The following is an 18,962-nucleotide window of genomic DNA, read 5'->3' as shown; positions in this document are numbered from 1 at the left end:
GGTTTCTCTTCCTTAAAAACAACTGAAATAAGATGGAAATGATGGTAAGCATAAGCATTCTAGAGTATAATTATGAGCTTAAAAATAGTTACTAGCTATCAAAAGAAACAAAAAGAATCACTCCAATGTTTCCTATTTTTCCTACTTTTCAAGTGATACTTTTTATTATTATTTTTTTAATTTTTTTATGATGGAGTGGTTAAAGATTATATACATATTCTTCGTTCAATATTAACTCTTTGATTTTAGTCATTTGCCTATGTCATTATCTAAAGATACATCAAAAACAGAGACGCAAAGAAAAAAAATTAACAAGGAAAAAAAAACATCAAGCCGTGAATCTATATTGAATCTATATGTAGTAAAATCAGAAGCATCTAAACCACTCTCAAAGAACAAAATTTGGAATTAAATCACATAACTATAAAGTAGAAGGTGAGAAGAAAGAGATGTACCTTTAGAAAATTAAGAGAAGATTTTAATGCTAGTTGTAAACAGGAGAAGATAACTTTGGTTGTAGCAATCTTTGTGCATGCTTCTCTTTAATGTAGATATACCTTTAGAGAATTAAGAGATGATTTTCCTTTGAATGATGAAAGTTTTCTCTTCTTCCAAAGGATCTGAAATAAGATTGCTGATCTAGATGGGAAAACAGTCTAGTGAAGAATAACAAAGACTTTCGCAAGGACTTTTGTTCAAAGAAAATATCTCTGTTTTTCGTCAACTATTTTCTCCCTCTTTTCCTACCCCAATTTACACGTTCGGAGAAGTCAATCATTTGTGGTTCCAAGTCCACTTATTCAGAGCACTTGTACAGTATACCTCTTCAATAATGTGAGTTGTCATGGTGAGTTGTCTAATTTTTGTAGAGCATCAATTACCTGAGAATCAAACCGCAATGTGACATCAGTGGGAGCTAAAGTTACCATAAAAAAACCAAAAGAATCAGCATTTCTATTTTTAGATTCCATTTGGTTCGCAAGTTGAAATTATGATTATTTAAAACTTTTTAGTTTAAACTGCAATAAGTCGATAAAAAAAATTGTTAAAAGTCTAAACTTCTGAACTTTAAATAAAAATCTAAAGATTCGTTTAGTATGAGAGTTTAAATTATAATTATTTTAATTTTTATTTTAGAACTATAATTATAATTTATGATTTTGAGTCCAAATTATAGTTATGAAACTAGAACTAGAATCAACGGTTTGAACCATTCAACATTAAGAAGAGAGTGATTTTAGAATCAAGAGTGATTCATAGTTTAAAACATCACATCAAAATTTAAATTTTAAATCAAAATCATCCTAACTAAATACTAGGGGACGTTTAGTTTATGTATTTAGAATTATGATTCAAAATTATTCTCGTTTTACGTGTATTTTTTATGAGAAAAAATATTGTAGAGAACCATAAATCATGATTCAAAATCAGTGATGAATATAGGAAACAAACGTACCATTTTCTAAGTGAATCAAATCAAAATTATTTTTTACTTTTTATAAACTAACACTAATTCTAAACCAAATCATTATCCCGGGTTCAGACCATTACACCAAATAATGGTTTGAACCGCATAATGCACTATTTTCATAATTATCGCTGTCGTTCATCTTGCTCGAGATGGCGAGATCTCGTTGGGAATATCTACAGATTAGTCTTGGGTGAGATTTGAACCGAAAGCCTTGGGGTCTGCGATGGGCGAAAGACAACGGAGGAGGCGAGTTGCAGCAGAGGCAAGTAATGAGAGATCACCATTGTCATTGTTTGGTTGAGGGTTAGAGATTAGGGTTTTGGAGGGCCGAGATTGGGGTTGTGGAGGAGAAGGATGGCATGAATATATATCTATATATATATATATATTATTTTGTTTACATCTTTTAGGAAGAAGACCAGGGTGATTTTTTTTTTTTTTTTTGGCTATGGATGGATTTCTTGCTTGGTTCTTAGATCTCTTTTGGAGTTCAAGTTCAACGTGTTTTTTTGTTTTGCAAAATAATTTCAGACGTCTTTTAATCTTTAGATTTAGCTTTTGATTTTATCACCACCCTATATAAGGAATCTCTTTTTATCTCTTTTCTCTTATTTTTGAATACTTAATCTTTTTTTAGGTTTAATTAGAATTTAATACCTTTGATTAATGCTTAATGATGAGCCACATCAGCAATTTCCTTAGTAGTTTAGATGGAAGGAGCAATTTGATCTATTTTCTATATATCAGGAGATGTTTTGAATTGTTTTGATAAATTATGAGGCACTTGGAAATATGGTATATAGTTTAGGTGGCATTTATAAAAATAATCTAAAATAATAATAAAAAGTAGTGAATGGATTCACTCTTAATAATTCGTAACTAGTTAATTATTAATCATTGGATGAAAATATTGAATCCATAATAGAGTAGCATTTAAGTGTAAAGGGCAAAATAAAAACCGAGTTCATGTCATTCAAAAACAAAAATAAATGCTAATTTATAAGCACAATAGGTCATTGTACTTAAGAGGTTGATCTTTTAGGGGAAAAAACTAAAAATACCACTTCAGATAGTAAAAAAATATTATTTGTATCACTTAACTCAAAAATAAACAATTTCATGCCACAATGACACAATTATTAGAATGACATTAATAACATGCCTTTAAAAAATCATGACAAATTATGTACTTTTCTTAGTCTTTTAAGGTGGAAGCCCAAGTCCTTAGAAAGTTTAAATTTAACATGTTGTCAGAGCTCAACTAATTCAAACGAGTGGCTCGATCCATCAAATACAATATTAGTGACTTCAAAGAGAGCCTAAAGCCTCATTGTAAAGGATAAAAATAAGCCTGAGTCCTATGTCATTTAAACACATGAACAAACACCAAGGTATAAGGATATGGAGTCACCAAGTTCTTATCCAGTCTAAATTCAGCAATAAGTGGTTTGTTGAAAGCTTATTAACCCCAAAAAAAAAGTGGTTTGTTGTTTGTATTCAATCATTTTTGTTCCGTTAAGTTTGAAGGGACCAATCATTTTTCACATTTTTTATATGCTAACGTCAAAATGAGATATCAGTACGGGAAAATCTCTGTCAATTCCGAAAAGGTAATAAAATTCTTTTTTAACGCTCTTTAATGTATTCAAGCTATCAAGTTTAATGTCACTTCTTTGATTTCATTTTGCCCCTGTTAACTAATAGTTGGTTTGCAAAATGTTCTTAAAACTGTCAAAAGTAGTTTCTTGCTTAATTGCATTTCAATAATTACCACGCCCTTTCTTTGTTTTCATAAACTATGATACATTTTCCATTACAGTAACCAGGTTATTTCTGAGAGGACAAAAAAAGATTATGACAACATTATTTTTGTCATTTTTTTGTTAACCTTATATTTGTCATAAAGAGGAATGCTAAATTCAGACTCTTATTCAGACTCTTTTGACAGACTTTAATCTCTCTTATTGACACTTGTCACTCTAATTTTACTTGATAAACTAACTAGAAAATAAGTCACCAATTTGCAAGTCATTTACAAAAATTGCCGCAACACCTTTAACCACCGTCTTTCTTCTACAACGAATTTCGGACAACCATCTTTCCCATTCCTAATCAAGAGGAGAGCCTATAGATATGTGCACAAGAATGCACATAATACACACAAGTCTTTCGACACTTTCTCTCTCCATTTCCATAGTGTTCTTGAGTAGTGAAAAATATTGTGAGGATTCTAGTAATTCTCACACACCGTTAGCGTTCGGAGTTCCCCTTCCCGGAGTGTCGCAAAGTTTCTAGTTCTAATCCTTAACCCGGTGCCCGTTTAGAGATTCCATCCGGCACCACCTTACACGCTTCCGTCAATACATAATACGAAAATGCATTTGTTTTCCCATCAACACAAGAAGAGTTGGAAAACATGTCATATAATTAACTGATATTTTTTATATTTGTCTAGGGGACTTGTTATTTATTGATTGGCCTTCACTGCATAATTCTTACAAGAAATGAGCATGGTATGTAAGAAATCAAACAATCAAGAATAGAGAATCTGTTAACGGGGTTCGGCCAAAGAACTGCCTACATCCCCGGGACTCAAACGTGTGGAGTCCGATCTTATTGCAGTGATCCAAATTACACACTTGGAATGATCTCCAATGGTTCTTAGAAATCTCTGTGTAATTCTCACTCTATTCCTTAGTCCCCAATTTAAAGTCTCTAAGAAAACCTCTCTCAAACCTCGCAAGTAATACAGACTAGAAACAATAGAATGAACCATTGAATTACATCAATCATCAAATACCCCCATTTACACAGATACAATATTCTCTAGATAATGACATAAAAGACATTGACCTGTACTCCGAGAAATCGGCATTTGAGATCCAAATAATGTGGCATATCAGCAACTTCAACTCTAAGGGTAGGCCCTGCCAAATGACCAACGGCGGAGTCTGCAAAAGGATTCACATTTCATGTAGAAGTTAAAAGAGTTTGAGCATAAAACTAAAGGGTCCATTGGCTAAATAGCGTTATTTCCAATAAAAACTCTTACCAATCCATTGGCTAGTTGTAGTGCAAAACAAAAAAGACCGGACACTGTTTAAAGAACAGTAAATCCAGTGTCTCCTATAGTATATAGTATAATATGGTGGCAACAGTCCCGCTTTCAAAAGAAGATTGGTAATCTAAAAGCCATCATATATACCTGTAACTTGAACTTGTTCCAAGAATTGGTAATCTATATGGAAACTTGAACAATCTATGATGCTGCAACTCCAAGAAAGTGTCCTAGAGAGGAATATGGTAAGATTGAGAGCTTAAGCAAAAGCAAAAAAGAGATTGCACAAATAAAAAATTCTTACCTCCGAATTAATGTTGTTGTGCCAACTATGAAGGAAAAAAAAAAAAAGAAAAAAAAAAAACATAACTCCACATTCCTTTTGCGGCCTTGCGTGACTGATTTTTGAAACATCTACACAATTTCATCTTAGGTTATCCATTTTTATATTACATCATTGAAAGCAGAATAATAAAGAAAGAAATTACAATCGGACAAACATTCTTTCCGCAATCCCTCTGATAGATACAACGGTAGTATATGACAGGTTTAGATGCATTCAGACATTTACAGTGAAATGTTATGAATTCGAAATTCCAGTACTTATTATTTCTTGGACAAAATTGATATCTATCTTATAGCATAATAACAGAATCTCTAAATCTAAAGACAGCATAAAAATGAAGGACGTATTTAGAAGGCACTAGGAAAACCATATCTTGATAATATCAAAACTACTCACCCCATTAGATATTTATTTGACAGATTTTTTGAATGAAGCAACACAATCTACATGCTGTTTTTTTCATTGGTGTCCTGCAGAAAGTCATAATGGACATCAATTCCTTTCAAATCCCTACGGATTCAGAATGCTCCTCATAAATTTTGTTATAACCGACTACTATTTTAGTGATTTGTTGGTCAATGGATTAAGAGCAATTAATAAGTAACGACTAAATATAGAAGATCCAAAAGACCAGCAAATGTAAGAGCAAATTCATCTTGAAATCAATTGTTATTAGCTAAATGGAAGAAAATTAAAAAGCATAGTAGAAAAACAAGGAGAAAAATAACTCAACAGAAAATTGAATAATGCCGAGGGTGGAGAGGGCAAGAAATGAGTTAAACATGCTTTAACATATTCATTCAAAATCGATTTCTATGGCTACCAATTCCTGTAGTGGGAAGAAATATAGTTGATTAACTACATTGCAAAAGAAAAAAGAATGTAAGAGTACTATAACTCTTCCTAACATTGTCTGAAGGGAAAAAAAAAATAAAAAAATAAAAAAAAATTGCCACAGCAGAGGTAAACTAACCATTTCTTCTCATGGTGCCCTTTTCCACAGGTTCTATCCCTCACTGCATTTTGGATTCAGAACGAACATATTAAACATAAAACTTCAGCGGCCCAAATCAAAGATATAAACAATACAGCAATTCCTTATATGATATGTATGTGGAGTCACAAAGTATATGGAGTCAAGGGTTCATTTAGCCAACAATTTCTTATATGATCTGTTTGATAAGGAAACATATATTAAAAAATATATATTATTATCACTAATGCCCTTGAATTTTAAGATCATTCCTATTTTACCCCATAAACTTTTAAAACTCTCACTTTGTCCCTTGAATTTTGAATTATTTCCGCTTAACCCCTTCTCTTACAATTTCTAGTAAAAACAAATAGAAAAAAAAAAAGAGAGAATAATGCAGCACGCAGTCTTTCAGTTTAAATTTATGTTCAAAAGAAACAAATAAAAACCACATGATCACACTTCCCTTTTTTTGTCTGATTTTAATAGAAATTACAACAAAAGGGGTTAAGTGAGAACACTTTAAAGTTCATAGGCAAAGTGAGAGTTTTTAAAATTTAAGGGACAAAATGAGAATAACCCTAAAATTTAGGGGTACCGGTGAGAATAATTTAAAAAAGACCACCAGAAACAATATAACATTAATATTTTGCCTTGCATTTCAATTGACTTTTCCAAACTAGCCCCAAGAAAAATCACATCTGAATATGTAAAGCAAGGCCGAAACAAGATTGTAACTTGTATAGAAAAAGAAAAGGAGCAGAAAAGGTAATCAGAAAATATGGAAGAAAAAAGTCACAAATTTATCAGTTGGTATTAACCGAAGTAGAATGAAATTCAAATTTATAATACCTGAAGAGAAGATTGGAGCAATGCAAAATGCTTTCTCATATTATCTCGTCATCAATTTCTATTTTGGTGATGTGCTGAATCTTTGGCCAATCTTCTCCTATTCCTCTCTGGCACCGCTCTTAGAAATGGGCAGCCCTTCTTCCGGTAAGCACTCTAACACTCCGCACCGCCAAATATTCAATCCTTGAAGAGAGGTGAGGTGTTGAAAGCCTTTTCCATTTAGGCTTTAAGGATTTGTTTATTTCACGACTCGAGTTTTTAATTTTAATTTTACTACAGTTAAAAATTCTCATAAAAAATCACATCTAAATTTTTTTGTTACAATAAAAAGCTCTTATAAATTCACATATCAACTCAAATTAAAAACTCGAATTAACGAACCGAACGAGACTAAGTTTTTAAAATCCACTTATCCGGAGAAAAGTCAAAGTGGGTGGAAGCAGCCCTTCCTCTGGAAATGATTCCACCGCTTCTTCAAATTCACATTTACAGAGCTTTAAGCTTTGAAGAGAGGAGAGTCTTCACAGATTCCAGTTCATATGGTTTGCAAAGAGCATTCATAAATCCAAGAGAGGGATATGCATAATCAATCTCTACTTGGGCTGGAAATACACTCACCATTTCTCCACATCCACCGATGTCAATTGTCTCCAAGGACGGAAAAAAACCAGCTGGTGCTCCAACTTTTAGTTTGTTGCAGAGATTAAACTAATAGTCTTGAGACAAGGGAAAAGTTCTCTTTCTTGCTCAACTCCAGCCAATGACCACGTTTTGAACAAATTCATCCAACGAATTTGCAAGATTTCTTCTTGAAAATACACTCACCATTTCTTCACAGTTCAAAATTGCGATTGCCTCCAAGGATGGACAACAAGCAACTGGTAATCCCACCCTTAGTTTGCATCATACTTGGAAAGTAATATGCTTGAGACAAGGGGAAATCTTATCACCTTTCTTGCTCTGATGCAGTAAACGAACACTTCTCCAATGAATCCATATCTCCAATGCATAACATTTCTAATGATGGAAATGGCTTAGTCAAGGAAGTACCACATAATTCATCTCCTATACTTTCCAACCCAATCTGCTACCCAATCTGGGAACATTGTACCTCTGTAACCTTTTATTTTGAGTTTCTTGAGCATTCTATGTGGTTTCAATGCATCAAGTACTTGTCTTTCTTTTGTTGAATCATCAATCTTCCGATTCTTCCATTTTAAGATAAGCTCAGTGAGATGTTCTTTATTCTTCAAATTAGCTCCTAAAACATCCCGAACATCCACCGCATTTTCAAGCCCTGAAATACAAATACTTCCATGCAAAGATTGTAACTCTCCCAGCTCTTTGATCCTAAAGCCACCGTTTTCACCCAAAACAAAATCACTTAATGTCTGAATTTTTCAAATTGCCATTAAAGGTGTAATTATGATCACAAGATGACGCAACTTGATTAAGCCGCACATGTTTGTTGGTAGATGTTTAAGATATCGACAACTTGACAACAACATTGTATGCAAGTTGTACAAAGTACAAATTGAACCCGACAGTTCTTGAGCTTTTGAGTAAGATAAGTCCAAATACCTTAAATATTTTAGATTTTCAATTAAATCGGGCAACTCATTGATAGAAGATTGGGATAAGGAAAGAACTCTCAAGCATCCTCCAGTTCTGAGCAACAATTCATGCAGATTCTTTTCACATATGACAATGGCAAAGCCAGGAAGGTCCGCAACCGCTTGGTTTTGGATAGATCATTTAGTTTCATCATGTCTACGAAGCCCTTTCTATTTGACAAATGATGAGTCTTGCTTGTAAGACTATCCAAGTAATTACAACCATCTAACATAAAACAAAACTTACCTGGTCATGCATAAGAAGAGTTTATTCATTATGCGAGGGTACTAGCATCTACTTTAGAAAGACCAAGGAAGAGCTTTCTAAAAGCGCCATCATGTTAGTATAGTTTGGTTGTTATAAACTTTTGTAATAAACAAGAATAAAAAAAACGAAAATACAAAAAACAAAATTCCTTTGAGTCGTAGATGAACGATTACTTGTGATTAGTACAGGAACTTTGGGAATCAGTACAGGAACTTTGGGCCGGCGGATATTGGTGGTGGTATTTTTGTTGATGCCCAACAGAATGTGAAAGAAAGACACTTTCCTATTAATGAATTTATTATGCAAGAATCGCAAACACAACCAACTAAGGAACCTGCAAATTCGAACCGTGGTGGACGTACTAGAGGACGTGGTCGCAACAGTGGTGGCGTGGAGGAGAGGCGAGTGCAAGTGCTACTGCGTCTGCAAGTGTTGCAACCTCTAAGAGGAAATGCAAGCGCACCTCGACAGTTTCGGATCACTTCGACATAATTGAGGAGGTCGACAATGACGGTAACACTAAACACATAGCTCAATGTAAATATTGCTATTCTAAATTATAAGGTGACACTATTCACGGCACAACACACTTGAGAAGACACTCCGAAAAGTGTCTTCAAAAGCGTGGCCAAACTGGCGGAGCTAAACTCCGCCAAACACAATTATCTTTTGATCGCACAACCAATGGTCTAACCACTTGAAAATACGATCTGTAAGTAGATCGTAAAGAAGTTGCGCGAATGATAGCTACAATAGATCAACCACTTAGTTTTGTAGAGCATCCTAATTGTCAACGATATATTAAAGTTGTACATAATCATAATGCACAGTTCACTTCAAAAACTACACTTAGGAAAGATTTGTTAAAATTATTTAAAAAATAAAAAGAAGCATTAATAAACCTTTTACACTCGACTAGCGGTTGCGGTGCGCTAACAACATATATTTGGTATGTTGTTACCAACAAAGATTATTTAGCTGTAACCGGACATTACTTTAAAGGATTCGATTTAGATAAGAGAATATTAGGTTTTAAATGTGTTTTAGGATCACATAGCGCCGATTTAATATATAATATAATTTTAAATGTAATTGATGAATATAGATTAAGAAATAAAGTAATGACTATAACACTAGATAATGCTAGTGCAAATACTAAAGCAATTGTATATTTCGAAAATGATTTAAGTTTATTCGGTGATGGTACTATTTTTCACCAACGTTGTGCATGTCATGTAATTAATTTAATAGTTAAATCTGATTTAAAATCAATGGCTACTCACATTAAAAGAATTAGAGATAGTATTGTATAGATTCAAGGTAGTAACAAAAGATAACAAGATTAGTTTAGGTGCTTACAAGCATTAAATCTTACTCTTAGAGCATTAGCCTTAGATATGCTTGTAAGATGGAACTCAACTTATATAATGTTTCAATAATGCATTCCATATAAAGATGTTATAACAAACTATATCAATGCAAAATTATGAGTAGGATACATAGACATATATGATTGGCAAATCGCCGAAATTTTGTATCAATTTTTAAGTAGGTTTCATGAAGTTACTTTAAAACTTAGTGGAACATATTACCCAACATCACCTTTAGCTTTAGGTGAACTTTTAAGAATTAGTATTTTATTTAGTGAATTTAAGGTGGGCCCAATCTTAGGAGTTCCTATCACTTCTATGGAAAAGAAATTTAAAAAATATTGGACTAAAATATCAATATTGTATGGTTTCGGTAATATTTTTTGTCCTAGATTAAAATTAGACGGTTTAGAAAGTGGTTTAAAAAACTTAGGTGAATTTTTAGGCATGAATTGTTCTGACCAATTTCTGACACTAAAGGTAAAAATATTTTCTCTATAGTAAATATGAGAATATGTTTAGAAATATAAACTCTGGAGTACAGGAACCGCAACAAAGAGATGAAAACCTGCATTCATTCATGAATGTTTTCGGGTTGAAGAAGAAGAAGACGACGACTCAAACAAAAGCTGAAAGTGGATCTTCATCAACAGGTGGTGGCGGCAGCGGTGGCTTCAACGAGCTTATGGCGTACCTCAGTGAGACTTAGTAATCGACGATAGTGGAGATTTATTTGATTTAGTTCAATGTGAAGGGCACGAGCATTAACTTGGCCAGTCCTAACACGATTGACAATAGATATTTTTTCGATCTCAATCTCCACTGTTTCATCTAAACAAGCCTTCAGTATGACCAGACGAGTACTTGAGGAACATTAAAACACATTGCAAAGGGAAATTGTTGAAGCCTTGGTCTGCATTAAAGATTGGGATCGTGCCGATCAACGTTTACAGGATACAATTTCGCCGGCAAGTCAAGAATGGATCGATGAATTTAATAGATTAAAATTTAATTTTGAAGACGATCCTTCAACTTCAAATTCAATTGTAAATTTTAAATATGTCTTTGCTTTCGACATTGTAATTGTATATTTAGACTTTGTAAGTTTGTAAAATTTATAATTCGTCACAAAATGATTGCACTCATTTTTCCTCACTAAGTTTTTATCCCAATTGAATTTTTCTTGGTAACAATTTTTAACGAGGCAATCATGAATTACAAATTTAAAAATTAACATACAAAATTGATTAATTAAATTGTGTTAATAATGTGCGTTGAATGTTGATTTTAATTTTTATATAATTTTAACACAAAATAACTTAATAATTATCTATGTACAAATACAATTACTAAATAATAGTATATTATTTATAATATATACAAACAATATTATAAAAGTTAAAAAATATAATAAAAAATATTTTTTTTATTTCGGGCCATTCGGGCGGGCTCAGGTAGTGCTGAAACTTTGGACGGGCCGTCAGAGAAAATTTATTTTGAGCCCGAAGCCCGACCCGACCCGTCTGAATTTTTCAGGCCGCCCGCTCGAGCCCGAGAAGGCCCGCGGACGGGCCACGAGCCTAGTTTTGGCTGCCCAAACCCGGTCGCGCATCCCGAGCCCGCTCGAATGGCACGAAAAAAAATATTTTTTATTATATTTTTTAATATTTATAATATTGTATATATATATTATATAATATACTATATTTAGTAATTGTATTTGTATATGAATAATTATTAAGTTATTTTGTGTTAAAATTATATAAAAACTAAAATCAACATTTAACATACATTATTAACACGATTTAATAAATTAATTTTGTATATTAATTTTTAAATTCGTAATTCATCATTGGCTCGTTAAAAACCATACCAAGAAATATCCAATTGGGATAAAAACTTGGTAAGGAAAAAATAGTGACGAATTAAAAATTTTACACACCTGCAAAGTCTAAATAAACAATTACAATTTCAAAAGTAAATACATATTTACAAATTACAATTTAATTTGAAACTAAAGGATCGTCTTCAAAATTAAATGTTAATCTATTAAATTCATCTATCCATTCTTGACTTGCTAGCGAAATTGTATCCTGTAAATGTTGATCGGCACGATCCCAATCCTTAATGCATACCAAGGCTTCAACAATGTCCCTTTACAATGCGTTTCGACATTCCTCAAGTACTCGTCTGGTCGTACTGAAGGCTTGTTCGGATGAAACAGTAAGGACTAGGATAAAAAAAATACCCATTGCCAATCGAGTTAGGATTGGCCAAGTTAATGCTCGTGCCCTCCACCATTGAACTAAATCAAAAAAAATCTCTACTACCGTCGACTACTAAGCTCTCACTGAGGTACGCCATAAGCTCGTTGAAGTCGCCACCGTCGCTGCCACCTGTTGATGAAGATCCACTTCCAGCTTCTGTTTGAGTCGATGTCTTCTTCTTCAACCCGAAAACATTCATGAATGAATGCGGGTTTTCATCTCTTTGTTGCAGTTTCAATACTCCAGAGTTTGTATTTCTAAACATATTCTCTTATTTACTATTTGGGGAAAATATTTTTGCCTTTATTGTCAGAAATTGGTCAGAACAATTTATGCTTTAAAATTCAGCTAAGTTTTCTAAACCACTTTCTAAACCATCTAATTTTAATCTATGATAAAAAATAGTACCGAAACCATAAAATATTGGTAATTTAGATCAATATTTTTTAAATTTCTTTTCCATCGAAGCGATAGGAACTCCTGAAATTAGGTCCACCCTAAATTTACTAAATAAAATACTAATTCTTAAAATTTCACCTAAAGCTAAAGGTGATGTTGGGTAATATGTTCTACTAAGTTTTAAAGTAACATCATGAAACCTACCTAAAAATTGATACAAAATTTCAACAATTTACCAATTATATAGGTCTATATGTCATACTCCTAATTTTGCACTGATATAGTTCGTTATAGAATCTTTATAAGGGAGGTATTGTTGAAGCATTACATAAGTTGAGTTCCATCTTATAGGCATATCTAGAGCTAATGCTCTAAGAGTTAGATTTAATGCTTGTAAGAATCTAAACCAATCTTGTTCTCTTTGATGACTATCTTGAATTCATGCAATACTATCTCTAATTCTTTTAATGTGAGTAGATATTGATTTTAAACCAGATTTAACTACTAAATTAATTACATGACATGCACAACGTTAGTGAAAAATAGTACCATTACCGAATAAACTTAAATCATTTTCAAAATATTCAATAGCTTTAGTATTTACACTAGCATTATCTAGTGTTATAGTCAGCACTTTATCTCTTAATCAATATTCATCAATTACATTTAAAATTATATTATATATTAAATCGGTGCTATGTGATCCTAAAACACATTTAAAACATAATATTCTCTTATCTAAATCAAATCTTTTAAAGTAATGTACGGTTACAGATAAATAATATTTGTTGGTAACAACATACCAAATATCTATCATTAACGCAACGCAACCGCTAGTCGAGTGGAAAAAGTTTATTAATGCTTCTTTTTCTTTTTTAAATAATTTTAACAAATCTTTCCTAAAAGTAGTTTTTGAAGTAAACTCTGCATTAGGATTATGTACAACTTTAATATATCGTTGACAATTAGGATGCTCTACAAAACTAAGTGGTTGATCTAAATCATTCGCGCAACGTCCATGCGATCTACTTGCGGATCGTATTTCCAAGTGGTTAGACTACCAGTTGCGCGATCAAAATATAATTGTGTTTGGCGAAGTTCGGCTCCGTCAGATTGGCTAAGCTTTTGAAGACATTTTTCTGATTGTCTTTTCAAGTGTGTTGTGCCGTGAATGGTGTTGCCTTGTAATTTAAAAAAATAATATTTAGACTGAACTATATGTTTAGTATTGTCACTATTGTCGATCTCCTCAACTGTGTTGAAGTTATCCCAAACTATCGAGGGGCGCTTGTATTTCATTTTGGAGGTTGCAACACTTGCAAACGCAATAGCACTTGCACTCACCTCTCCTCCACGCCCACCACCTTTGCGACCATGACCTCCAGTACGTCCACCACGGCTCGAATTTACAGGTTCCTCAGTTGGTTGTGTTTGCGATTCCTACGTAATAAATTCATTAGTAGGAAATTGCCCTTCTTCCACGTTGTGTTGGACATCAACAAGAATACCACCATAAGTAAAATAATCCATTATAAAAAAATAAGAGCGATTTGAGAGAGCTTTAGGAAATTGTGATAGTTTTTAAAAAAATTATGAGAGAGATTTGAGAGATTGAGAGAAATTATGAGGGATTGAGAGAGTTTAGATGAGAAAAATGTGTGGGGAATAGGGGGTATTTTAAGAAAAATTTTTGGGTTAAAAATTTGATTTTTTTCCCCCAATCGGATCCAACGGCCATTTTCTTGTCTCGGCGGGTCGGGTTCAGGCTGAAAATCAGGCAACGGTCAAAAAAAGAGCCGTTGGAGTCTGGCAACTCGGGCGCCAACGGTAAAAAATATAGCCGTTGGTCGGGTTTCAGGCAAGTTGGGCCAGAGTGGAAATTTTCTAAAAACTTTCGGTGATTGACGGCAATCTCACGGCAGCGGGCTTCAGCGATTCGTCCATTTTTGGGCAACCCGATCCCGAAAATCTAACTTGGACGGGCTATTTTTCGGGCCTGCCCACCGAGCCCGTCTGTGGGCCTTCTCGGGCTTAGGCGAGCGGGTTCGGGCGTCGGGCTCAAAATCAATTTTTTCTGACAATCACTTGCATCGAGCTTAAAATCAATTTTTTCGAGCAGTCACGGGCGTCTAAAGTTCCAACACTACTTGTGATAATCATAAATTATAAAGTCGTCTCTCTAATTTATTGTTGAACATCACCTTATTGTAGTCAAATTCTATGCGGTGGACTCAAACTACGCGAATAATGATTGCTTCATGGCACCATGCCGCGGGACTATGTACCATTTACAAGAGTATCGGAATTAAGAAGAAGACTTTCAAAGTGAACGTTAGCTGTTCAATTTCACACACTCTTCACTGTATAATTGTATTAAAGAACGTTTTGAGTGTGGAAAGCCTAGTTCTGCATTGAAATGCATAAATAATTATCACTGGAAAAACAAGTTAAGATTCCAGTTGGATGTGATGTAATACTTAATTTTATCTATATGTACTGCAATGGTGACCACCTACAGAATCAATATTCCCGAGATGGAGTTCTTTTCGCAGACGTAGTTCCTAAAATGTGAAACTGGACATTAATGACGAAAACAATCATGAGAGCCAACCTTTGAGTTACATTTCTGAACTAATATTTAATATTATGATATGTTTGCCATACCTTATGTTATTAATTTTGATCTTTATTGTTTTCGGTTATTATTTGAACATATTTCACGATTACTTTTTAGGGAGATTCATTAGTATGCTTGACGTACCGATAGATTAAATTTTTTTAGCCGTTAAATATGCGTAATTTTTTACTTTAACATGATTTTATACAAATTTAACAAACAAAAAACTTAACATAGTGGTAGTCTCTACTTTCTATTTATTTAGTGAATTATAAATTATTTTCTCTTACTTGACTAAATACATACCACTTAGTTATAATTTTTACCCTTTTATTTGTAAGTTTCCATTATCCATATCAAATTCTGAAAAAAAAAAAAAATAATTATTTCGCACGCTTGTTATTAGGGTGTTCATTTCGTGGACTCCACGTGAATCGGCCGAACTCAAATTAGAAATTGGGCCCAAGTCGGCGTTCAGATTACAAAATTGCAACCGTGACTCAACTCCCAATTCAAGTTTAATGGCTGACAATGGAATTCAACTGTCCCTTGAATTCCATTAACTCGAACCATTTTCTACAGTGCAATCTCTTTGCACAACTCCAGCCTTTTCCTCGTAGATTTCCTGCGCGCCTTATTGTTGCTTTATTTTCTTCCTCTTTTCACCGACAGCTCTCTCTTATGTGTCGATTCCCATCATCCACAGAGAGATTCGTTGTAAATATTCGAGAGGAAAATTTTTTTCCTCACGTGGTGAACCTCCTTCATAGATCTGTTTGTGTATGAGCGAGGAACCCTTTCCTTTGCCTTATTCGCTTTGCCCAAAACAGAGAAAATAGCTGGAAATAGAGGTTTTCAACGTCCTCTACTGGCTGTTAATTTTGGGTAGATGTGTTTATAACCGGCGACCTCAACCCCTGCACCACCATAATCAGTGGAGATTTTGCCGCGGTCGCTGTCGGGGGTGGAGAAATTATGGTATTGCATCCACATCATATTTGGGATTTTTGTTGGAGGAGCACACACATTCATCTACCAGATCGAACTCGGTAAATTTGTTGACCTTCTTTGTTTTTCCATTTGATCCACCGGTACTGTTGAAACCCTATGCGTATGTTAAACTCCGGCCTCCCTTCGACAGATTTGTTTGTGTATGAGCGAGGAACCCTTTCCTCTGCCTTCTTCGCTTTGCCCAAAATGGAGAAAATAGCTGGAAATAGAGGTTTTCGACATCCTCTACTGGCTGGTATTTTGGGTAGATGTGTCCGTAACCGGCGACCTCAACCCATGCACCGCCGTAATCAGTGGAGATTTTGCCGTGGTCGCTGTCGGGGGTGGAGAAATCATGGTATTGTGTCCACATCACATTTGGGGTTTTTTGTTGGAGGAGAACACACATTCATCCACCAGATCGAACTCGGTAAATTTCTTGACCTTCTTTGTTTTTCCATTTGATCCACCGGTACTGTTGAAACCTATGCATATGTTAAACTCCGGTCCCCTTCGACTTTCAGGCAGCCTTTTGTTCATCATCAGTTTAAATAAAAGATTGTCTATTTCAAGAGGACAGTTGTGACAGAGCAATTTTTTTCTAAATATCAGTGCTTATTAATAAATCAGAGTAATCAACTTAGCCTCAGGTTTACTGAGATGAACACACAACCGTTTTGTTTGATGGAGTTTATTAATTGTTTGGATCGAAACCATTTTGCTTATAGGTTGAAGTTTTCTCTGTTTTTCATGAAAAGAAATTGTTACACAAAATGATAATTTTCAGATTGGCAGTGAGAAGAAACTAATGTGATTTGCCAATGCTTGCTACTTGAGTTAGTAAATTTTGCAACAAAAATTTATTAATAGGAAGCAGCTTGAATCCCCTGTGGTAGGTTGGGACTCATTCCTATTTTCAGTACCGCGTTTACAATATTTATTGCATTAAGTGCTTTATTAAAATTTTAATGCTCATATCCTCTTTCTGATGAGCTTTATCTCCCTTGTTTACATATATATACTACACCCGTTAGGAATATGAATGTGGACGAGTAGCTCTTTATTTTCCTATACATTGTGTGTCAAAGCCAGAGCAATAGGAAATTACAGGACCAATGGCAATATTTAGGCGCGACCATTTCTAAGTACTTCGAGGTCATTTAGAGGCACTTTATAACCTCCGTTGTGACTTCATAATACCCCCAAATTTCTTATCGATCCAATTATTATAGTAAATAGAAACAAGTATTTACCATGATTTCAGGTATTTGATTAATACGATTAATATTGCCTAATATGTTTAAGGAGAGATGTGAAAATATTAATCCCATTTGTAGGACCTCATGGTAATTGGTAATTTATGTAATAAAATGATTACAGAATTGCATTGGAGCTCTTAGCAGGACTCCTGTCTCTTGTGTTCCACCACTCGAAAACCCCGAGGTATGGAAAAATAGGAAGGGTTTCTACTCCCAAAATATGTTAGGAGTGTGCTACTTCAACATGAAGTTTACATACGTGTTAACCGGATGGGAAGGATCTGCCCATGATGCTTGCGTTCTTGCGTCCGCAACAGAGACGTCCGACAAATATTTCCCAAATCCACCTCCTAGTATGAGAACAATGATCTTTGCTATACATTTATTTTCAGATCAAATAACTTTGAATGATTTTCATATACTGTGAATTGTTGGCCTTTATGAGTTGTTGATATTACTCGACGCGGCCGTGTTTACTTATTGATTTGTAATTGATACTATAGGTAAATACTATCTGGTAGACGTTAGTTATGCTAACAGTGATTGTTTCTTGACACCATACCGGGGGAGCACATACCACCTTCAAGAGTATAGGGCAAGGCATGGTCGTCCTCGAAGTAAGCGTGTGTTGTTCAATTACATACATTCATCCCTAAGGAATTCTATTGAGCGCATTTTTGGTCTTTGGAAAGCGAGGTTTCGCATACTGAAGTGCATAAATAATTACCCAATAGATAAACAGGTACAAATTCTGATTGCTTATGTCGTGCTTCACAATTTCATAAATATGTACAACCATAACGACGATTACTAAACTAGTACACGAGAGATGGAGTACCGGTTACAAAAATTGATCCAAAAAATGCGGATCAATATGTCAATTAGAATCCAAATCCCGATCAAGCAACGCAACAAAATCAGAACCCCCCACAAATCGTAGACAAATGAATCTTTTAAAAGACGAGATGGCTAATAGCATGTGGGGTGTATTAGAAGCAAATCGCCATATATAGTTACCTATTTGTTAGGCAATTTGGACCAACTTATTAATATGGATTTGTTAGCCAATTTAGACCACTATTAACTTGGGTTTGTAATGATAAACTTCAAGACAGTTTCTTTTAGAAATTAGTTGTAGGTGGCTAAAGTACAATTTTTTTAATAAAAATCCATGTCAAACTTCTTGCTAAAATTGGAGTTAGGTTTTTGAGAAAGTGAACACAAAATTCAAGTTGAACATTCAATCATTGTCCTAGTAAATACTCAACTCAAATTTTAATTACAATTCCAATTAATAACAACTCAAATCCATTTTCTTAATTCTAATAAACAAATTAGAGTGGGCGAAGTGAACGCACCCTTTGTTTTGTTTGTTTCATTGATTTTATTTTTTTAATTTCAAAAACATCTTATGTTAAATTATCTTAATTGAGAACTTTTTATTTTCCTTATTAAGATTTTTTCTCATTGAGTGCTTTT

The 18,962-nt window shown here is 34.0% G+C and overlaps 1 long non-coding RNA gene across 1 annotated transcript; it reads left to right on the top strand.

Moving 5' to 3' along the window:
• The first annotated feature begins 15,683 nt into the window (after window positions 1-15,683).
• LOC112091528 lies at window positions 15,684-18,556 on the top strand. The gene is made up of 3 exons (XR_002902179.1): window positions 15,684-16,283; window positions 16,376-16,654; window positions 17,605-18,556. It is a non-coding gene; the product is annotated as an uncharacterized LOC112091528 (long non-coding RNA).
• Window positions 18,557-18,962: the final 406 nt, after the last annotated feature.

The sequence above is a fragment of the Morus notabilis genome, unplaced genomic scaffold, assembly GCF_000414095.1.
Source record: "Morus notabilis unplaced genomic scaffold, ASM41409v2 Scaffold1436, whole genome shotgun sequence".
Classification (NCBI taxonomy): Eukaryota; Viridiplantae; Streptophyta; class Magnoliopsida; order Rosales; family Moraceae; genus Morus; species Morus notabilis.
Note: the sequence above shows the minus strand (reverse complement) of the source record. Positions and strands in the feature narration are given on the sequence as shown.